Genomic DNA, 22,393 nt, shown 5'->3' with positions numbered 1-22,393 from the left:
GGGGGATTGTTTTGTTTTGCTCTGTTTTGTTTCTTGTTTTGGTTGGTTGGTTGGTTAGGTTTTGTTTGGTTGGTTTTTTTGTGTGTGTATGTGTGCGTACAGTCCTAGAACCTCAACAGAAGGTGAATGCAAGAGAGAAATTTACAGACTGCTGTGCAATACAAATTCAGTTGAAATTCACACTTCTGTCTTGGAACTGCAGACTCTGCTTATCCTCACCTGTGCCAGATCTGTATCCTTACATGCATATATATATATATATATATAAAACCCACTAAAACCATATATATATATATGGTTTTAGTGGGTTTTTTAAACCTAGTAACAATCAGGGGTGCTGTATGTTTTTTCTTGGAACAGAATCTCAGAGACCTGGCCTGGCCAAGGTGGGATTGCTGGGTGCTCAGGGAGGTGAAGCTGAGTTCAAGCTGTGTGGGAAGGCAGGTGGGAGTACCTGGGAGTACTCCAGCCCCTCACACTGCAAAATGAATCCACAGCTCATGGGAAGTGAGAATGCTTACCCTGCATGTAAAGAAAGCAGTCTTTATGAAAACACGTGCTCATCAATGACAGCTGAAATGAGAATAAATGCTTTAAAAGAGTCTCAAAACCCACATTAATATCTAGGGTCACCACTTCAGTGAAAAGACAAAGGTCATGGGAAGGGTAAATCACCTGGGACCTTGTCATAAGTGACTAAATAAAGAAAGAAAATACGAGTAGGCAAAAAAGAGGTTTTCCAAGAAGTATCTTGGTTGAGGGTCATTGAACCATTTTTCTTTCTTTAAATGCAGTCTCCAACTTTTACTGTTGGTTCCAGGAAATATCTTGTATCTGAAGAGGTCTATCCATCCCCTTTCCCTGTGAACATAACATATCTTAACATACAGGAATTCTTTGCAGTGTCTTAAAATAATTTCTTTAACAAATTATTTCAATTGTGACACATTTTCAGAGACCTTTTTTTGTGCTCCTAGGCATGCACACCTTTTGTTACAAAAGATGTGTGATTGGACAGGACAAGTGAAGTATGCATGGATGCTAATGTGTTCAATATTTTCCTTATGGAAAACAGATAAATTCTTTTGTAAGGATTTAGCATTCACTTTCCTCAGTGCTGGCTTAGTGCTCAATAAAGGAGGCACAGGACGTATTTTGCTGTGGCACAATTACTTCCAGGGTCAAGTGGAGACAGCAGGACTGTCTGCCTGATGCTTGTGACTTCACCATCTCCTGCCTACTATTCCAAAGCATGAGAGCAGGCTGAGCAGTTTGAAAGAAGAAAAACTTCTTTCTTCACACAGAGCTTTATTGCCATGTATGAAATCAACATAATGGTGTATATTTCTGCTGCTCTCCTCAACATCACAGGTTGCATTCATTGCATTCATTAAATTGCTGGTATCTCTGCACTTCTTCAATCAAGGGCATTTTCGATACTGTCTTTCAGTGGTCACACTAAGTAATGATAACTGATTAATTGAGGTCACATTTCTGATAATTACTAGAATACAGAAGAAAAAAAGGGGTTGCTGCCTGTTGGAAAACTCTTCTAGCTAGTAAGAGTGCATTGATGTATCCTGGCAGTCTAAATTTAACAGTATTATCTAAATATATTTCTTAAGGAAATCTTGGAAATTGAGCTATCAGTGAGGGGAGATTCATGATGTGCACAAGTGTTTTTGTTTGGGCTTAGTGCTGGTAGACTCTGAGCCTTTAGAGCTGCTATGTCTGCCTTTCTTTTATTGTCACACCTGAAGTTCACTTGTGCACAATCTTCTTTCAGTGAAGCTGTAAGTTTGCTATTCAATCAATAAATCATAAAAATAATCCATCCAGGTCTTTCACCTGAAAAAGTCAATTTAAGTGGTTTCTTTTTGTTGATTTGGGTGAGTTGGTTGGTTGGTTGGATTTGTTTGTGGGTTTGTGTTGTTTGCTTGGTTGGCCTTTGTTTGGGGGGAGGTTGTTCATTTGGGTGCATGGGGTTTTTTTGGTTTTTTGTTTGCTTGGGGGTTTTTATGGTGTCTTGAAGAAGAAAAAAATGCAAAATCTGATACACTGCAAAACCTAGATAATTGGGGTAAATTTGTTAATGCTAATCAACCTGTGTGAACATCACCTAAAAGCCAGGCAGCCATATATTGCAGCAGTTTGCCAAAGACGAGAGCCTGTTCTTGCTCTCCTGCTAAACTGTGTTTTGTTTATATCATTCTTCCCTCCTCAAATGAAACCAGACACATACCTAGAATCTGACACATGTTTATCAGTGCAATCAGTCCAGGAAAGGAGAATAAATTTGTGGATGGTTGGATGGAAAGCTGCATGACACCTGCTTTGATTTGTGAGCTCACAGACAACTGTTTGCCTGTGAAAACCTTTTATAATTTGTTTAAAATTGAATTGTTTGTCTCACAAGGCTTACACTGAAGCTTGCTTCCCTCCTCAGGTGGCTTCCAGGTCTTTTAATTGTAATTTTAAAAACTTGAGGCATCAGCAAAGTTTAGACTCATTCAGGTTTTAGTCAAAGTCTTAGGTTTACTTCCTGATTAGGATTAATTTTACAGACAACAGGCACCCACCACCTACATACTTCTGCTGTGAGCATTTGGGATACTCTGTGTCAGACAGACAAGTGGATTAATGCACTGAGTAATGTGGATAATCAACAGACATATCTGGCTCCTCAAATGCTCACCTGGCCTCTGGAAGGGATTAACGCAACACAATGAATTCATCTTCAGGTTTTATGTGCTATAGCACTGCAAACACATCTGCATCTCTCCAGCAACCTGACAAAAGCAATATTTGCACATCTGTAGGGGTAGTGATCTGTGTGAATATGTTTGGAGCATTTCTTAGGTAACCTGAGCCTGGCCTGCCCGGCATGGAGCCTGCTAGTTCCAGGTGCCTGAGATTAGTTCATTAGTACAGGCAAGCAATTAGGGGCTCTGCCACAGTGGGTGGAGAGCCAGGCATCCTCCTTCTCAGAAACCAGCTGAGGCCCTCAGTCATTGTTTTGAGGAGGATGTTTAGAATCAGTATCTAAAGAGAGGATGACGTGTTTAGAGGCATGGGAGATAAATATTTGTCATTCTCCTAGTATTACTGTAAAGTTTGTTGTTTAGGAGGAGTTGTAATTAATTTGGGTTGGTGTGAATACTCCTTTCATGTAGATGCATGATTTGTATATTTTCATATTTAATGTTTTGTATATTCTAAGGGTTTTAATGAGAGTTTCTCTCCCATTTCTACTGTCTGTGAGAACTGGTGACCTACAAGTGTATTCAGTTGGTTCATTGGATGGTCTATGGTGGATGATAAAGCACAGTTGAGTTGGTTTTGAATTAATGCTTCTTTAAGCTGTTGTGTTCTGTGCAGAAAAAATATATGTAGGGTTCACTCATAAAAACTTTTCTTGCCTCTCAACGATCTACTTTTGAATTTAGTTCATATTTAGTTTAATCACAGCCAAATAAGTCCTCAGATTTTTATGTCTGGCCCATAATCCTATGTGTATATGGTTTATGCTTTGGAGTATTTTTCATTGTGGTAGAAAACTTTTTTTCTCTTAAGAAATTCAAAATTTGCTATTCCTAATAACAAGATTACTGCTTGTAGTATCTCATCTGTTTGTGGCCGGGTTTATAGCCCTCTGGTTTTGTGCCTTTACAGCATTCCAGTGAGGAAATCTGTGCTAAGGTCTATTAAAAATCATTACTGGATTGTCCATCCTCCTCTTCCCTTCCAAGTTATTCCTCTCAAAGCATTTTTTGGACTGTTTGTTCACTAGTTAATTTTTTCCTATGATTTCTACAACACATTCTGAAAATTACCCAAAGGACTAGTTATTACTGGGGAGGAAAAAGACTTATATTTTGACCTAAGTCAGTATGAAAACTAAACCTGACCAGCAGGAGACCTGCTGCCTTCCAAGTACTTCCTCTAGTTCCTTCCCCTGAAAAGTATTTCTGATGTTTGTTCTGCTCCTGTTGGATGCTAGGCTCCACAGCCTCTTCCAGACCCCTGTAGCAACACTGGGAAAAAAGTAACTTTAGATCCTGCCACGTCTTCCACACCACCCTCTTTGATTTCCCACCTCCTGAGTGCAGTTGTAGCTGAATGCATCCAAGTGGTGTCCAAGCCAGCCAGTGGCTGCATCCAGCAATACAGTCTCTACTGGTAGCACACAGACCTCTGTCCTGCTTTAAAGTCCCCATGATAGCAGCCTTGGCACAAACCAAGGCAGCATCATTCAGAGTCTGATTCAGTCAGAAATCCTGGCCACCCAGAGACTTCTTACACAGATCAGATGTAGCTTCAGAAGTCATGGACCACATGGAAAATACTAACAGGATTGACCTCTTTTATCCCAAGAAGTGATAGGAGAAAAAAAAAAAAAAAACAAACAAAACAAAACAGAGAGAAATTAATTTCAAAACAAGGAAAATTAGGACAAAAAGAACTGTAAGTAAGCAGAAGTTATAGCACTTTTGACCCAAGAGTTTTGTGAACTACTCTTCTGCCTACTGTCCTGAAACAAAACTAGTTACCCTCAACAACTGAGCAGAAATAGGCCATGAGATCTTCTGAACATTCTTGTGTGAGCAAATGTGAAAGTGCAGGAACAGCTTATCTCTGGCAATCTATACAATCTAAAATAGAAATTAGTTTGAGATAGCTCTGAAAATTACTATGCTGAGAAGTCTTTTAAACTGCTCTGTCACTTGGAGAAAACACATGACCAAAAAAACCCTACTAATGCTATTTTTGACCAAGCCACATGTAAAGCCACAAACTTCCATGTCATCACTTTCAAAAAAATTTGGTATCATCGTCTGAAATACAGTCAGCCACAAATTCAGAATCAGCATTTTAATGAAAAGTAAATAAGTAGCAAGTATGGACATAGGCTCATGGGCTAAATAGGCAGAAATGGGTTTAGAATGAGCAAAGGCAAGGGCAAGAAGAAAGGGGACAGCCTGAGGATCTGGTATATTAGGTCACATATTATCAGGATCTTTATAGAATCTGGCTTTCTCTTACTGTAATCCAAGGAACACAGTGTTGACTAGAAAATGGGTAAACAGATATAAAGTCTTATCAGCTGAATGTTGGGTGCAGATACAGAACAGTGGGATGAAAGCCATATGCCACAACTGCTTAGAGTCCAGGGCAGAGACAACTTGACTTGGCAGCAACTTGCTGCTTACAGAACAACTCCATGCCCTCTGTCCTCCCCTTGCCTTCTGGAGGACTGTGGAAAGTTTTGTTCCAGCTACTGGCAACGTAGAGCTCAGTACTCAGGGTGGCCCTACTGCAGTGACAGCCCAGGGTGTGGTCACCACCTTCAGCCAGCTCTGTTTTTCCCTGCTTCCTGGAGCAGCAAAGCTGCTGCTGCAGGGGTCTCTGCCCCTTTCCTGCCACCTTTCCTTTTCATGGCAGGAGTACCACTGTGATGCCAAAACATTAAAATGACAATTTTGTCTAGTAAGGCATGGGATAGAGGAGGAGCAAGGACTATGAATAGAGTGACAGGAGTGTGCTCCTTTGTCAAGTCATGTAGGAAAGGATGAGTTCCCTGCCCCGGGTTGCATGAACAAATGGATGGGTCAGGGGGGTCACACACCTTCCCTCAGGCGATAGGACATAACAGTAAGGTCAGGACCCAAGCTTTTTCCACTCCTGTTGCTCAGGGAGGTGGGTGGGTTGCTGACCTGAGGTTTCAAAGGGAGAGATGGTAAAAGGTACTGTCCTTAAGTGGAGCATTTCCAAAAATCTGAGCATCTCAACAGGATGAGAAGCTATCTTTGTGAAGAAATATGAGCCAGGCGATCATTAAGTTGAAGCCTGGCATGATTAAGAAGAAAGGAGTGATGGGAAATGAAGTCTGGGAGTGACAGCTAGGAGGGCCTTGAAGATGGAGCACTTTTCGCTGCAGGGACATTCCAGGAGTCCAGCTGAGCTGCTGGTTTCATTCCTGGTTCCTGTGTCTGTGAGACCTGCCTTCTCTCCTCCTGACATTGGCAGGTACTCGGCTTCTGTCACTTCTGATGAAGTGCTGGCTTGTGGTGTGCATAGCACACATCCAAAGAAAATGCAGCACCTCCTCAAAAGCCTGCATTCCCAGCTGAACCTTCCCCTCTCTTTCTGACTCTCCCAGAGATTTACTATAAATGTATAAATAATTTGGGGTACAGTGAAGGGGGAAAAGGGACCATTTTGTGCCTTTTAACAAAGAGCACCCAACCCTCTTTTAGAGGATTCTTGTTACTTACTAGAAATACCACAACACTTTCCTGAAGTCATTTGGTGCTTTCCAAAAAAAGAATACAGAGAAGTACAGAAATGAATACCAATGGGAAAATACAGTTGCCCACATCTCTTGCCCTAACTTGCAGTATTAATAAGTATTTGCTTCTTTTGCTTTGATGTGAAGAATACACAGGCTTTATAATAGCATTTAATGGTTACAACCACCTAATCCTAGCAGCTTTCCAGCAGTCAACAGTTCAACTGTTAGCTGGCCAACATTCATCAATGGCAAATCATCTGGCCTCCCAGTTTCATTGTTCTGGGAAATATCATTCAAATCTCTTCAGTAATATTGGCAAATCAGTTTGTGTTACTTTATGCTGATCACTTCAACCACTTCCCTTTTTCTGCTGTTCATAGGCAGCTCTGCTGAGTTCAGGATTTATTGTAGAATTAATGAAAAATACCTAGGTCTGACAAATAAAGAGAAAACCGTGGAAAAACTTACTCCTCAATATAGAGTCCATGCACATTAACACAGTGGTGTCTAAGCATAAAATCATGAGGGCATATAGAAGCCCTCTGCAGCTACCTTGTGTGGAGGTAAATGATGCCAGAGTGGTGAGCATCAATGGACTATATGGTCAGTAAATGCAAGAGCCATAACCAAGGCATTTCACTCTGTTCTCCCTCCACAGATCACCTCCATAGATCACTGTATATAATGCACAAACTTTAGCAGGTGTGTCTACTGTCATTGCCTGCACCAGAACTCTTCTGCCCAAAGCATCCATTTCTGCTGTTGCCTGCCTGACAGCAGAGTTGTAACCTGATGGATACCAGGTTCCATTCCTTTGCTGGAGGGCTCATATCTCACGCCTTACTTCAGTGTGGTTATAATGTCTGCAGACCTCTTTTCTCCAGCATATTAGTAGTAAGAGTTATACAGTTTCTTGTCTTTTTTTTCCTTTTTTTTTCTTGCATGTACACACATTTGCAGATGTCAGAAAATATTTTTTAAATATTTTTATGTCTCCAGTGCTCAGCTCTTCATTGATTTTGGCATGCAGGGAAATAGTGATATATAGTAAAATGATGGTATTATCTGGAGGAATTAAATCTAGGACTGGGGAAAAAGAAGGAGAAACTATCACAAAAGGAATATTTTCACATCTGTTCTACATACTTGTAATGTATTCTGTATATTTGCAGAATGTTCTATGTATTTACATAAAACATATATTTCTGCAACAAACAAATACAGTTTTTACTTGTTGTTTTGTTTTGTTTTTTTTTTGTCCTTTGGAATGAAATCAAACTGTTTGTAATTTGGACAAAACTGAACTGAACACCTAAAGATTGCTTTTAAATATTTCTTGAAACCAGGGACTTTCCTACTATATGCTTCTCAGCATACTGTTTGCTGCTTTTAGCAGGCAGGAGAACTGCCAGAATGGGAAAACCCCTTATGTTTGCTGATTTAGGAACAACTGGAGGTTTAAAAAGAACCATGAAAAGAGCATAGCACTAATTGTATCATGCAGACTGTAAAATAATTTCCCCGATTTCTCATTCCTTGAGCAAATCTTGTCCCTCAAAATGCAAACCAGGGTTCAGAAGAGACCATAATACTTGTTATAGTTCATGGGAAGGATAAATGAATTATTTGAACTTGCTTCATTGCAATGTACTTTCAGTGTCCCTTCTAAAAAATAAAAAGGGGCCAGATTGCTGCCACAAGCAGGAATGTGGATAACTGGATGGGACTAAAAGGGAGAAGAGAGAGGGAACAGTATTACCATTCTAAACAACTGAATATCATAGCTCCAGTCTCTTCCCTTCTCATCCCTTCTCTGTTTTTATAATATTCTCCATTTTCTTAATGTTTTTAAAATTCAAAAGCCATTTTGCTTGCATGCTTAACTATGTTTCAGTCCTTTCTTGTTTTTATTCTTTCTCCTACAAAAGTCTTACATGTATTTACATCTTCAGAATCCTCCAATATCAGAAGATATGAAATAATAAGAAAAAAAAAAAAGAATACTAGCTGGGGAGGAGAAGTGGGAGCAGTTAGAACATTTGTCCCAGTGCAGCACTTCTGTAAGGTGGTTCATTGATTTCATCACACTACAGTGATAACACTGCATTAGCTAACATGATTTTTTTTCTCTGTGTAGCAGAGGTCTTTGTCCAAAATACACAGGAATAACTTCCAGGGAAAGAAGTCTGAATGCTTAAAAAACCCAAAGGGTGCAAAATCAGAGACCAAACCCTAGTCTATATTCCTCATCTGAGCTGTTGCTCCTTACTACAATGCATGTGATTGCTGACACAAGAGAAAACACAACAATCTTCAGTATATTAATTAAAGTTTTTGAAACTGCCTAAGTACAGGTCAAAAATAGCTTTCTACTTTAAAAAAATGCCTTTCCCCCACCCACCCCCCCAAGAGGATGGCTGCTTAGTATTGAGAATCACTCTCTCTTTGTTTTAAAGGCCAGCACAAGTAATGATATCTCAATTTGTTTATGGGGGAAGCCAGCCCTGATGATCAGCTCCACTGCTGGTGCAGTCCCTCAAGGCATCTCCCTGATTGTAGCCTGATGGCATTCTGGGAGGACGTTCACATGCTGGAGATTGTCTCAGAGTCAGCAGCTGGGCAAAGACCACAGGCAGCTGGGAAGGGGCAGGCGAGTCATCTGGGAAGCACAAATAAGCATCCCAAGAGTTGTGTGGGTGCAGTCAAATTGCAGAGGGCTTCCAGTGATCCTCAAAAGCAAGGACCTGACAGTGGAGAAAGTAATCTCCTCCAATAAGAAGTTATAACAGATTGTAGCCCTGGTTTGGGGCCAAACTGGATTATTTGCACAGATCTAAGCCTAGATAGGCTAGAGGGGAACCAAGAAATTTATTCTAGGTTTTGACTGGGATATCTGAGAGGAGTGTTTGGTAGTTCAGTAGCTGTTTCTTAAAGCAGCTGCACAACACTTAGAAAAAACATACACTGAAAAATATTGCAGCATATCAATAGTCACAATGTTAACTACATCTAATGAAACCTAGGAGGAGAGAGAGAGGGAATTCTGAGGAACCAGCCAAAGCAAAATGTTAATTCTAATTGTTGTATTTAGTTGGCCTTGTCTTGTGACAACTTTGTTACTATGCAGATTTCCTACCTGCCACCTTCCATGGGAGGATTTGACGAAGTGAAGTTATGCAGGCAATTCCCCTTGCTTCTTGCCTCTTTATTCCTAATTACACTGGCCCTGTGTTCACTCAAGATAATGTTATAGCTGTCCCCGAATGCTCTAGTTATCAAGCATGTGACAAATGAAAGATTTTAGTGCTTGGAATTCATTTTGTTTTCTCTGTGTTGTGGAAGTATAGCTACTAACACGCTGCAAACAAGGCTGTGTTTGTTTATTGCCTGGCAATGGATGATTAGTTTTTAAATCACCTAAATCTTGTCACAGGCGTATTTTTTAGGTGTCCTTTTTTCTTCAGATGTGATGGTTGTATTGTAATGGGATAGTTTAGATTTATATATTTGGGATACATGTACATTTACATATGCTATCACACTTACTGCTTTTTGGGGGCTTCTTGTTTTTTTCACTAGAGAGGTCTTCCTTCTTCCTCTGTAATAACTTTTATTTACATGATGCATATATATCCCTTGCATGTTGTCATCCTATTAAAGCCTATAATGAAAACATTCTGCAGTTCATCTGCTACACAAAGAGTATTTTTCTGGGGAGAAACCAAGGTGTAGAAATTGTGAATCCAAAGTGAACAGAGAATACAAATCCTGATTCCTAAATCCTTCGTTTAACTATTGCTTCAGTAATAATTGCATTGCATCACCAACATTCTCTAATCCTGGCTGTCTTAGTTGCAAAATAATGCAGCACTGTGGCTTGCAGTGTTTCTTAATACAAGAGATTGAAATAGAGGTGTCAACAGTTGGTTTGGTTTGGTTTTGCTGGATTTGGAAAACAGTAGGAGAAATAAGACAGAATACTGGAGACGATAAAATATCACAGCTTTTAGGCACTGCACAGAAAACTCATCCCCACTCTGCAGCTTTAAGCTGGATTCAAAAGGGCTCAGACAGAAGGCAGGTGATCATTCCTGTGACCCACACAGAGCCATTGTGGTAAAGCAGCCCAGAAGCTTCTCAGCTGTTGTGTCTTTGGGGTGACTGTTGTCCCAGTCTTGTTGGGAATATCCAGTTTGGTTTTGGTCCAGATTAATCCTACTTTCAGATACACCAGGAGGGAAAGGTGGTCCCATAATATGGTATGTAATATACTCTTGGTGCCACTGTCAACCCTCAGGGCCACTGTGAGTCCCCAAATCCTTGCTGACAGCACTCCAAGCCAGGCTGTGCTAAAGCACTGCTGATAATTGACACACCACATCCATGCCACCGCCATCACACAGAGTTGAAACTCTGCTGGCCACAGGGTAACTTCTGAAAAAAGACTGGATGTTGTCAAACGGATCTCAGGAACCCTTGGTAGAGCTGCCAAGATGGGCTGAAAGCTCTGGGACTGGGTTCAGAGCATTGGGTTCTGCCAGCCCAGCAAAGTGCATTCCTGGCAGAAGTCCTTGAGACAGGACATATTTGATGGGGAACCACAAGGGGTTAAACACAGTCTGACTGCAATATCGACAGATGTGCTAAAACACGGCAGAGTCATCTCTGAGCCCAACCAGAGAGCCAACCTTGTCCAGAGGCCCAACCACAGACAAGGAGCTTCCCTGCTCCTTCCCTCTTTCCTTTTCCAAATCCTCCTGACTGTGGGTAGTGGGGTTTCTCTCCTACTCTCAGTAGACAAAGCTAATTAAACATTTAATAGTGACGTTCAAAAAAGGGAGAAAAGATGTGAGATTGCAGCTGAGCTGCTGAGTTTTAGTGACAGTTTTAGAAATATCCCCAGGTTTTGTCATGAAATTTGAGATTCAGACATCCAAGTGGCTCTTTGAACATTCAAATATGCTATACACATGGTTATAATTTAATTCAGAAGAATCTGACTGCTGCTACCTGGCTTTTTTTTTTTTTTTTTTTTGCTTATTTTTAATCAGTCTCTAGAGAATTTAGAAGCCTTTTTACTGTACAGTTGGAAATAAGAAACGGGATTGGTTTTTCTCAGTTTTCCTTGTGTGCATTGTGAGGCATCATTCTAAGCTATGACCAGGATTTTTTTTTCTTATTTTTTTCCTTTTTCATTTTTTTTTTTAAACCTGGATTTAAACCCTGATGATTGTTGCTGTCATACAGCAATGTTCTCCAATGTTGCAATACAGTACATCCTAAAGCACTTCCAGGGTTTTATTCTGTTCAGAGGGAGGGATCATGAAGTTGCAAGACTTCTAGCAAATTTTAGGTGCATCCAGGAACTGGTCCTGATAGAAAATCCCAGATAATGTATAACTCCAGATGGAAGCTTCTGCTACCTTATCTAATCTATAGCATATTTACATGTGTGACAGTGAAGAGTTGCTGAGCTTCCTTCCAGAGCTGGCTGTACTTCTAGGGTATTCACACAGACTTCAGGATTCAACATATTATTTCAGTACAAAAAGTGTTACATGAAGTTACCCAACCTAATAAGGCCAAAATCTTTTGAAAACATGAGATGACTGCTAAGAGCCAAATTCATGACCTTGTTTGAGCAGGTTCAAAGGAGGGCCACAAAAATTATCAGAGGGCTGCAGCACGCTCTTGTGAAGAGAAAATGAGAGATCTAGGATTATTCAGTCTCTTGTGAAGAGAAAATGAGAGATCTAGGATTATTCAGTCTCTTGTGAAGAGAAAATGAGAGATCTAGGATTATTCAGTCTGGAGAAGAGAAGGATTTGGGGAGACCTTCTTGTGGCCTTTCAGTGCTTAAAGATGGGGATCTGTAAGGAAGATGGGGATGGTTGTTTCAGCAAGGCCTCTTGCAACAGGATAAAGGGTGGCTTTCAACTAAAAGAAGGTAGAATCAGATCAGATATAAAGAAGCAATTCCTTACAATGAGTTTGCTGAAACCCTGGAACAGGTTGCTCAGAGAGGTGGTAGATATCCCATCCATAGAAACATTCAAGGTTAGGTTGGATGGGGCTCTGAGCAATCTGATTTAGTTGAAGATGTCCCTCCTCACTGCAGGGGAGTTGGACTGGTTGACCTTTAAAGGTTCCTTCTTACCCAAACTATTCCATGATCCTAAATAGCACACTCCAACTTCACATGGCAGGAAGAAAAGCACTGCCCTGATTTATGAGTCGCTGCCATCTGAAGGTGTTGAGATTTTAGGCCCATTAAATCTTAACCAAAAAAGACCTGGGGAACATCTGAAACAAGAGCTACCTGGTAAACTCACCTCTGCTGATATTAGGCATTCACAGCACAGGCATCTATTTCTGCCTGCATAACCCTGGCCAAGGCAGGCTCTGGCTGCTGTTGTAGGCAGTGCATTCCCACGGAGGATGCCTGGGGTGACAAGTGAGAGGTGTGAGTTTTCCCACCTAATCTTTGTTTTTGAATGGAGGGAGTGAGAAGCCCTGAGCAGGGGGCCATGGCTGGCTCCCTCTGGCTGTGAAATGTTTGTGTCCCTGGTGGTTGTCTGATCCCCAGGGGCAGAGTGGGTGGATGAGCCTCTCCTTTTCATTTAAGAAAGGGTTACAGGGCCATGCTGCTGAAAGCCCCAAGAGAGGTTTGGGTCAAGTAAGGTTGCTTTGGGAGGATTTGGATCTCTAAAGATGTTTTGTTTTCATTCGTTGAATTAAAATTTAATTTAAGTAATTGAAATACATAATCCATCTCTGAGGAATGCTGTCTTAATCTTGTCTCTTAGAAGAAATAGCAGGATTTTCAAATTTTATCTGTTACTGATCAGCTGTATGAGCTTACACCAATCTTCTCTTTGTGTCACCTTATCTCATCCTGGCTTTATCCATTCTAACTGTGGAGATTTCAAGCATTTTGCAACATGACTCTTCAGTGCTCAACGATAAGGGTGTTCAACTGGAGTTGTGGAGCTAAGGCAGGAGCATATTTAAAATAATGAAAACCTGTCTTGAAAATCCTCTTCCTTACCCACCTGCCCACCCCCTAAAAATAAAAAGGAAAAAGCTGTGAGTTTCATTTAGTTTGTTTTGGCATTGTAGTTACCCATATAGGTCCAATTACATTTCATTTAAAAAAAGAAAGAACAAATATAAGGAACTAGGGCAAACAGATAAGGAGAGAAGATAAATTAGGAGAGAGTGGGGTGGAGAGAAGAAGAATCCAGCTTTAATAGGACAAATCATAAATACTGCATAAAGACTCTGCATCCAGACACCGACTTTCTCATCACCTGGAAATGGTCAGAGCATTACAGCTGTGATTTTTGGACATTCTTACAGTGTGATGTTCTGCTGAGTGAACCCTTGACTTCTTTAAATCATGACTTCTTTAAAAGGACTTCACCTTTGCTGTGAAAGTTACATCAAAGGCTTTTGAAAGGTTATTGTGGAGAGTTTTCCTTCGCTGCTCTATTCTACTGGAAAACAACGTTCACCTTATTTATTCCATGCCTTCCAAAACCCCCTGGGAATTAATTGCTGGAGCGTAGGGTTGTGGTAGGCCAATGGTGGGACAAAGTCAGCTGAGAAAGCAGGGCTGGTTGTGCACCAAGCGCAGCAGCCGCCCACCGCTGACCACAGTAACCTTTTTGGGAGAAGTCACTTCCATCAGTCAGGCCACTGCAGGGCAGTGGCCGCGAGGCAGCAAAACACCGCTCGGAATAATTCTTTGCAGATGCCAGGAACCGGAAGTTTCAGGGAGAAAAATGAAAGCCATTCACTCTTCCAATGACACAAGCCTTTGATACCACAAAGTCATTTGGACAGAGAGCTCCAAGGTCAGGAAGGCACGTAAAGATTGGTGATTAGAGAAATACTATATCAGCAAAGTGTGGCAAGCTATTAAAAGAAACTGTAGCTTTTATGATTGTGTGGCTGGAGCTTCCCCAGGGCTATTTGTATTAGATATTGAGTTAAGCATAACTTATTTAGTCCCAACATTCCAGAAAACATTTTGATGTCAGCTACTGAAGGAAAAGTAAACACAAGGAAGAGGAAACAGTACTGATCCCAAACAGATAAAAATATTGTAATTTAATTTTGTGAACCCATGCATGTTAGAGCATTAAGAAAGAGGAATTTTTAAAAGGTTGATTTGACTTGGTTGATAGAGGTATTTAGTCACTGTGCAGCTAGGGGAGGGAGGGTGGAGAAACAGTGATGATTTATCACCTTGACTATATGCTACACCCTGACAAAGCATGAATGCAGTTTTCTGTAGACAACATTTTTGTCTAGAGCAGAGTTTATGCACATGTGTGATTCTCATCTAATGCTGTAGGCTTGTGTGTATGTTGGGCCAAAATATTTGCTTAGCTGGGCTGTTTGCCCAGTGGATGTTCTGATGGCTGGTGACAGGGATTTGCCTGCCCTGTACTGAGCAATTAAGAGTCTTTATAATTTGGGAAGAGCTCTGTGGGCCTGGATTTTTGATTATTGAATGAAGAGTTCAAAGGCTGATAATACCTGCACAGAAAGCACCTCACAGCTCAGCAGCTCCAGTCACGCTTGTTTTCTGTAAGAAGCCAATAAATCAAGTGAGGAATTCTGGTCATGTGCTCTCTATTCTCTCAGAATAGCACTGTGGACCTAAGGGAATCACAGGTATAAACGTTAGCTTAGGTGTGGTTTTCTTTGATTTTCCAGAAACTACTGTTTAAGAGTGAGGGTGCAGGACAGCTGAAACCTCAAAGTCATGGTGCAGCTCAGTCCCCAACACAGGGAAGACAACAGCTTCTTGCAGAGGGGTTTTTTTATGCCATTTTGACTGTACTTGGATTCATGTATTTTTATTTTCTTTTTTAAAGTTTTGTTTGTTTGTTTTTCTTTGCTGGGACTTACAAATTGGTCGGTTTCAAGCATTGCAGAGAAAAGGGTCAAGGAATATAGCAGAACTAGCACAGTATTATAGATATCACTCTGTAGATGTTATCTGTCCAGAAACACTGTCCAGTGAACAATATACTTCCTGCTGCCTTGCTTTAACCAGGTGTATTAATGTCACTTTGTTTTGGACTGGGAAAGATGCCAGCCCTTCCAAGTCCTTTGACATCAATAGAAGACAAGGTACATAAGACTGTGAAGACCATGCTTTGGTGCTTCTCTTGATTAGAATCACTACAGTGCACTGATCTCATACTGCTGATAAAGAGTTTTTAACTTAAGTTGCAAAATTCTATATTTTTGTATTCAGAGTAGAAAAGACTTTTAGCATGAAACAAAGAAGAAAGCTTCCTCTCCCTTCTCTCCTTGCTAAATTATTTTTGTGCTACAGTTTTTGCTGCAAAGAAATTGCTCATTACTACAGGAATATCCCAGCTCTGCAGGTTACATATTAATGACCACTTCTTCCAGGCAGAGGACCATATTCCATTTAGGATTGCATGTGGTATGTCTGCTGGTTACCAAACATGCCATATAGGACTTAGCAACTAAGACTTCATTTGCCTATCCTCTGCCTAAAAACATACTCAATACAAAGGCTTCCTACAGACTTTACTGTTACTTTTGTAACTGTAATTACTCAGCCTAACATATTTGTTCTAATTCTTGACATATTTAATAAGATGATTCTGGACTATAAATTCTCTACCTCATAATGTTTAAGTTACCACTTCATTGCACTTTTAGGCTGCTTTGTAACAGCAGTTAGCCTGTTACTCAGGGATACAGCTATTGTATTTTGCCTGTTGTGAAGACAGATTTGAAGCTTTTTTGAGACCCATAGCTGAACAGGAAAAAGGCCTGTGTTGTTGACTGCTTATCTTGAGGAGAATAATTCATGGATCAAGAAAAAGAAAGCAGAAATGTGATTTACCCTGAAGCTAGACAGGAAAAATACATAAATTTAGTAGAAGAATCTAAGTCTGGCTATGACTGAAGGACTAGAAAAAGCCAAATCAGATCTAAGACAAGAACACAAGAAATGCCCTATTGCACCAGTCCAGTCTATTATGGCCAACACTGACTCAGATGACATTTAATGAGAGGACATGAGCATGGCTTCTCTTTGCAATTCATTCCCCTTGTTCTCTCTCAGCATCCAGAATTTTTCATTAGAGGTATTAGAGGTACATCCCTGTCTCTTTCCTTTGATATTGCTTATGACCATGTTGTCCATAAATTTGTCTAATCCTGTTATGAACTGCGGGTTTCTACAATCTTCCACAGCAACGAATTCCAGAATTTCACTACTACCAGTGCAAAGAAGAAACAAATCTTGCCTGCTTTAAACTGATTTCCTCCTAATTTGAACAAAAGCTCCCAAATCTAGTATTGTAGGATTTGGTGAATACCTTCACTCAAATTCTTTACTCACTTTCCTGCTGTCCTTGTGATTTTGTAGATGCCTCTCTGAGGGAAGGTGTTCTGTGGCAGAATTGGAGATCTTTACCCAGGACAGCCTGTGCACTTTTTCAGCCTTTCACAGGTGAAAACGTGGCTCTGCTTCTCAGCTGTACAAATTGCTTTCTGCCCAGCACTGTTGAAAATGCTGCTTTAGTTGCTGTTCACCTTGCAGCCTGCCTGCTGGGTCAGCTGCTGAGTGGAGTGAGGTATCTGTCATGCTCCCTCCCATTCCCAAAGTGCCCCAAATCTGCCTCCTGCTCCCCAGGCTAAGGTGAGCCTAGCAGCCAGCTGGAGAAATCTTATGTAGGTGATATTCATTAGGGGAGCATTTGAGAGGGGCATTTGAGTTTTATTTAAGTGTTCTGGTTTCTACTGACACAGGTTTACGTGTATAAAAGCTTCACCCTAAATACACAGCAATGCATGAGATTTCCAAAAGTTTTCTCTACACTTCTGCTTCTACTGTCCCAATTCTTCATTTCACCTTTCTCTCTCCTTCCCACAGGGAGAGGATGATGTCTCTTTGCACAAGACATTAGTGGGTCTGCCTCAGTGTTTGCAAGCAGTGTGCAGTAAAACTTTTAACTGTGATGCAGTTTAGTCAAGAAAGAAGCGACAAAACCCAAAGGCTGAGACCAGCACCGAAGCTAGAGGTTTAATAATAAATATATTGCACCTTTTTCTTCCTGGTATTTTCAAGTAGGATATAAATCTCCTTTCTGTTGAAAGATAGTTCTGCCTTTGAAGATAGAATAACGTTTACATAAATGTTAAGGTCGTCTTTAATGTAGCTTTCATTATCTCCTATGTTCCTCCTTTCTCTGAAAGCCCAAGTGACTGATGTCAAGATCAAGGGAGTCAATCAATGTAGATACACTCCAGGACCCAGATAGCATATAAATCACCCTTACTCCTAACCACTGTAGACACCTAACTGAAGGACAGAAGTTTACATATTTGCTGTCCTTGTGGGGGAGGCTAAAGATCCCAGCCACTTACCTCATGGGAATCCCTCATTCATTAACCAATTGGGGTGCTTAGTATCACTTATCAAATAGGCCAATCAAAGTTTGAGACAAACCAGCTCTTGACCATTTCTTGCCCTTTGAGCACTGCAGGGCCACCTCCCACCCCTAGACTTTTATCTAATTAAAGTTAAAGAGGGGAAAATTAATCCATGGAAGAAAATGAGATAACAGCCACCATAGCAGACCATCCCAGAGGTCTTTCATCTATTGCTACCTGACAATTAACTCTTCAGCAACACAGGAACCCCATTTTATGAGAGCAGGATCTGTCCCTTCACACGATGATGGGTGTTGTATTTTCATTTTTCACTGTTCCACGTTGCAGTTCCCCTGCTCATAATGGGTGCAGGAAGGTCATCCTTTACTCTCCCTCTCTCAAGCTTGACTTAGTGCTGTTTTCACTTGCAGAATACAAAAGTGAAAACTGTAATTTATTGCAGTACTAGCAATTCAAGATGTTTTGCTTGGATTCTGTGCTTGCAATTGGTTACCAACATTCCAGCCTTTCTTGCTTTTGTTGGCTACTAGTTTATAACCCTCAATTTCATTCTCTAAATCTGTGTTTAAAAAGACATTTCACAATACAGGGTTGTGGGTGTTGGTTTGTTTTTTTTTTTTTACCTTGGAAAAAAAATGTGCAATGACCCCTCTGCAGATTCACTGCAATTTTCTGCAATACTTGTATTCCTGTTTGGTATTCTTCTGTTATAAATTTACTTCTTGTTTTTGTTTTGTTTTGGGCTTTTTTGTTTTGTTATGTTTTGTTTTTTTAACCACCTGATTGTAATATTTCTGAAGCCCAAAGGATCTTCCTTTATGATTACTTGAATTATTCAAGAGCTGCAACTTTGACTCTGTGAATATCAGAAAAAAAGTTAACTCTGGTAACACAGTCATTAACTGCACTGAGAATGGAGAAACTTGCATTTTATGGGGTACCTGGGAGTCTTGGGCTGTGGCTGCACAGCAGCAAACTCTGTTCCTCCAGCAGCACCTGCCAAACAGTGAGCTGGGGTACATGGGGCAGCTCCAGCACACCACCTTCGCTGGCATTTCAGCGTTTGGTGCACCAAAGGAGCAACAGCAACAGAGTTTGGTTTTCTTCCTAAAACGACTCTGACATTTTGAAGGCTGCATTTGTACTTCTAGCATTTTTAGCAGGAAGCTTTGGTTTATAAAGTCTGTGGAACAGGCACATGTGGCCAAAATTAGAAGTGCTGAGGAAATCCCACTTGTACTCTACACTGTCCCAGTGCTGTAAGTTGCACCTTGAGGCACTCAAAGGTGGGTAAGCTAAATTAACTCCACTCAGACCCTATCTAGAGAATGAAAACTGTTTTGATTATTACATGTTTATACTGCTTTGGAATGGGCCACTGTTACTGGTTTGGGGTTTGGTGGTGTGCTTTCTTGTATTTCTTTTCTGCCTACAAAGCCTATGTGCATCTATAGCACTAGAGTCAGCAGTAGTCATTAAATACCTTAGAAGGGTAACCTTAATATTGTCAGTATGAAGTTCCTAGCACTTAATAATGGGTATTCTGCAACATAGTTAATTACTTGCAAATGGAAGTTGTAAAAGGTAATAGGGTTCAAACCTTTTCATTTAAATCAAAAGGAAGCCTCAAGCAAGCTTCCAAATCTCTTCCAAACTTTGGGAAAATTTTAGTCTATATCAATGTCTGAACTAATATCTGGCCTTCCCTTTAGCTACCCGAACTAATCCATCAGACCTACAATTTAGAACTATGACCTGCAGCTGTTTGGTTATGGAAGGGACATTGGTAGGACTTTAAAGGGGGATAAGTGAGGCAGTGAAAATGAGATTCAGTAATCCCCCTGTATTATAAGGTATTTTGCACAGGGTGGGAAGGAGCTGGGAGTCTTGCCTGCTCCCCCATCCCAGGCAGCAGTGGGGGGATACGGGTGCTCTCTGAGCTGCTGCCCATTCAGTACCCCTGCAGAGGGAGGCAGCACAGAGGTGTCTGCTGAATCCCTCCTACAGCTTCAGTGCCAATGCAGGGAGTTCACCAGGACCCAGTTAAGCTCAGGTATCAATTAATACCAGCTGCTTTGCTGGGCAGGGTGGACAGGACCTGCTAGTAACTGCAAAATCTGCAATCGGGAAATGCACTAGAGGGAACAATTCTCTAGTGGTAGGGGCACAGGCTGCAAGCTGTAACAAGTCTTTTCCATCTCTAATTTCTACATATTGAGTTTATATAGGGCATTGAAAACTTAAACTTTGGTCACTATCCACAAGAGACAGATTTGATCCAGCGACCCAAAGGCGAAAGGTTCTGTGTTCCATTAACAACCCCCTGCAACTGCAGTTCCTCAGAAAGGTTTTTTATATCAATAACTAAATACCACTAACCTTTACAAGCTATGTGGTAACGTTTTCAAACTCCTAATTCTGAGTCGTTTCACAAGCAAAGGGAACAAAATCAAGTTTGTCTTAGAAGGAAAAATGGTATTTCTTCAACAATTTGTTGTTAGGTATTTCGGAATACAATTATTTTTGGAAGATGGGGAGAAGGAAAGCAGGTTGGGTTATGCCTTGGTGTGTTTAGGAGTGTCTAAAGGGCATTACCCTAGGAGGATGCATTAGGCACCACTCCTACGCTACTTTTCCCACCCTCTCCTGTGACTGTGAGAGAAAATTCTTTTCTCCCCCCTACTGGCAATATTACATCTTCTACTCTATTACCCACTGGAATGTAACTTGGAATTCCACTCAGAATCTAGAAGTAAGAGAGTCTTGATCTTGATACTAGTGAAATTTGCAAGCAAGATAAAAGTATTTCCACACATTTTTTGAGCGTGCACAAAAATATATGTAGGCTAAGATGTTATAATGCTATTTAATTTCTCTTAAGGGTAAAAATGTGGAAACAACCAAAAATAAGTTACATAAAATAGCACTTGGAGGTCAGTAATCGTGTTAGAGGTGGTCTTGTTCTACTTTTTTTTCTTCTTTTTTTTTCTTTACCTACAAGCCAAACACCACTAAGCCAGAAACCACCAACCAGTACAGTCTCTCAGTAACAAGATATTAATAGCCCATGGAAAAATCAACACATAATTTTATATTATGGTACTTAACTGCAGTCCCTGTATTTTCTTTTTTTTTTTTCAGTTCTGACCTAACTGTAACACAAGAAAAAACAGTGGAGTAACATGCAAAAATGTGTCCTCATTTTAATTTGTAATATATTCAAAATATTGTTGGTAGTTTTTCACGATATGTTTTGGAGGATCTCCCACTTCAGCCTTTTATTACAGAAAGCTAGGAGTTTTACATACAAATTTTAACGTTGCTGCTTTTTTGTTTAAACAATCTTACCATCCTTTAATACACAGAAAAATACATAACAATCCCTAGAGTCACAAAGTGACTGAGGTTGTGACACATCTACCTCCTGAAGGGGCTGTCTACAGGCCTGTTGACTCTACCAGTAATTATATAGGCTCTTCTCACAAATGAGCTCTTGTTGGTTTTGCTTACATAAGCAAATACACAAATGTTTTTGTCAGAGAGCAGAGCAGCACTTGCATGGACCTCTGTGGAAGTCATCCACACAGAGGCAGCTGGGCATCTTCAAATAGGTGCCTAAGCAGTTCAGTGGGTTTTACTAAAATAACTTCACAGAAATTCCTGTAAACTGTAATGGCCAAAGAACTGAACTGAACCGAGCTGAAGTATCCCTAATACCTGTCTCGTCCTTTACTTCTATGCATGCTTTATTGATCCCTGCCACATCTTTTACCATTGCTATCAGTGACTTGGAATTGCTTACTGCTATGTTTCCTAACTCTTTTTATATCTGCTAATCCTCATACATGGACCACAGATTTTAATTTTTAAATTTTATTAATTTATTTTAAAATTATATTGCTTGATCTCTTGCTAAATCCAGCAACCATGAAGGAATTTTCTGGTTAACTGCTTGAAAAGACCTTAAAATCTGCATTTGACTAGCCCCCATCTCCTTGTAGAGAGGTATGCAAACAGTTTAGCAAACTTTCAATCAGTCATGGCTTCTTGGAAGGACTAAGCTGGTTCAAAAGTGCAGAGTTCTTCCCTGATTTGAGGAGTGTTAAAATAGCAGGAAAAAAACATCAAGCAGAATAGAAAGAATACAGACACAGCTCCTCCAAAACCTCTCCCTCTAGCAATAAAAAGTGAGCTTGAAAGGAAGAATCCACTCAGCAGAGGATAAGATGTTACACACACACCACCATTCTCACAGGCAAGCCAAGAGCTGCACTCAGCATGCAAAGGTAAAGCTTTAGGTCAGAGCAGAAATGTCAGAACGTTCAAAGACTTCTGGATACTCCAAGCCATGCTTTGGAGCCGAGGTAATGCAAATGCCGACAGGGCCGAATCACAGGCTTGCTCCTAGGACACTTTGGGTATTAAGGATGCTTTGCTGCTGTTTGCGTTCTGATCCTAACCCGAGATTAGACACTTGGGAAAACACTGTGTTAATCTACTCCACAGTGATTCATGCTGGTCACCAGACTGCAGTGAAGTCCTGCTGAAAAGCTTTAGAACTAGGCAACAATATTGGAAGCAGAGCCAAACCAGCAGTGTTATTTCTAAGGCTGAGGGCTCCCTTCCAAAACTACTGTCCCCTCTTCTCAA

At 40.7% G+C, this 22,393-nt stretch overlaps 1 protein-coding gene across 4 annotated transcripts in view; it reads right to left on the bottom strand.

Moving 5' to 3' along the window:
* The window catches only part of HDAC9 (histone deacetylase 9), a 213,972-nt gene that overhangs the window by 137,148 nt on the left and 54,431 nt on the right, over positions 1-22,393 (bottom strand). The window lies entirely within an intron of this gene.

The sequence above is a fragment of the Indicator indicator genome, chromosome 11 (assembly GCF_027791375.1).
Source record: "Indicator indicator isolate 239-I01 chromosome 11, UM_Iind_1.1, whole genome shotgun sequence".
NCBI lineage: Eukaryota > Metazoa > Chordata > Aves > Piciformes > Indicatoridae > Indicator > Indicator indicator.
The sequence above is the reverse complement of the archived record's forward strand: the minus strand, read 5'-3'. Positions and strand labels throughout refer to the sequence as shown.